The sequence below is a fragment of the Orycteropus afer genome, unplaced genomic scaffold (genome assembly GCF_000298275.1).
Source record: "Orycteropus afer afer isolate SDZICR_OR568_19922 unplaced genomic scaffold, OryAfe1.0 scaffold00663, whole genome shotgun sequence".
Lineage (NCBI taxonomy): Eukaryota > Metazoa > Chordata > Mammalia > Tubulidentata > Orycteropodidae > Orycteropus > Orycteropus afer.
In genome coordinates, this window is record NW_006922250.1 from 185870 (window position 1) to 186875 (window position 1006).

Genomic DNA, 1006 nt, shown 5'->3' on the forward strand with positions numbered 1-1006 from the left:
AGCAAAGGGCAAGGATGGCGGCCGTTTGCCCAGTGCCCGTGGCCCACAGAACGCCTGCAGATGGACGGGTGTCCTCGTAACAGACTCGGACGAGCTGGGGGGTCTGAGGCATGGAACAGGAGAAGCATGTCCTGAAGGATCAATCCTGCTGTGTCGTGGAAATGTGTGACCACCCAGGCCGTTGAGCTGCAGGCTGATCCCATCTGAACTGGAGGCTCAGGGAGGGACGTACAGGTGAGGCCCCAAGTGATGGTGACCGCACGTCCAAGGCAACGAGACACTGCGCGGAACCACGTCATCCGCAGGAGCGACTTCAGATCCGATCACTGCACTCGTGGGGTTTTCACGGGGACATTTTCAGACCTTTCCTCCTGGTCTCCCTGAGTCTGCAACCTGTTCAGCACGACGGCCACAGGCCAGCCTCCCCTGGCAGACGGGTCGTGGCTGTGCCCGAAGTGCATTGGATGGGAGTCGGACCCTTGAGCCAAGTCCTCTGCCTCTTATTAAATGAAACATTATGTCCCCTTTTGAGGTTGCCTTTCATCCTCTCTGGAGGCAACTTTGTAATATATTTTGAGAGCCATAAAAATGTTCTTGCTGTTGGTGCAATAACCCTGCGTCTACAAAACTGTCCTAAGAGAATAACCCCAAGAGCCCGTACAAATCTACGTCACGGCAGGGCCCATGACAGTGACAAATGGAAAGCAATTGAAATGACCAGCGGTGAGTTCAGCAGGTCGTGGTGCCTGAAGTCAAAAGGCTGGGCAACCTCACAGCTGCTGGAAAGCCAGACAGGAAAATGCACTTGTCCCAGAAGGAAAACTGTGACATTGACAAAAGGAAATACGCATTGTCTAGAAAAATAGTCCTTGATGGGGCATGAGAAGGGCAGCATTGGCACAAGGAGACAGCTCAGGGGCAGGAATGCATGGGAAAGGACACAGGGGAAAGGTGACCACAGGCAGGAAGTGGGAGGAGAGCTGCTGTTTACATTTCGGGGATTACA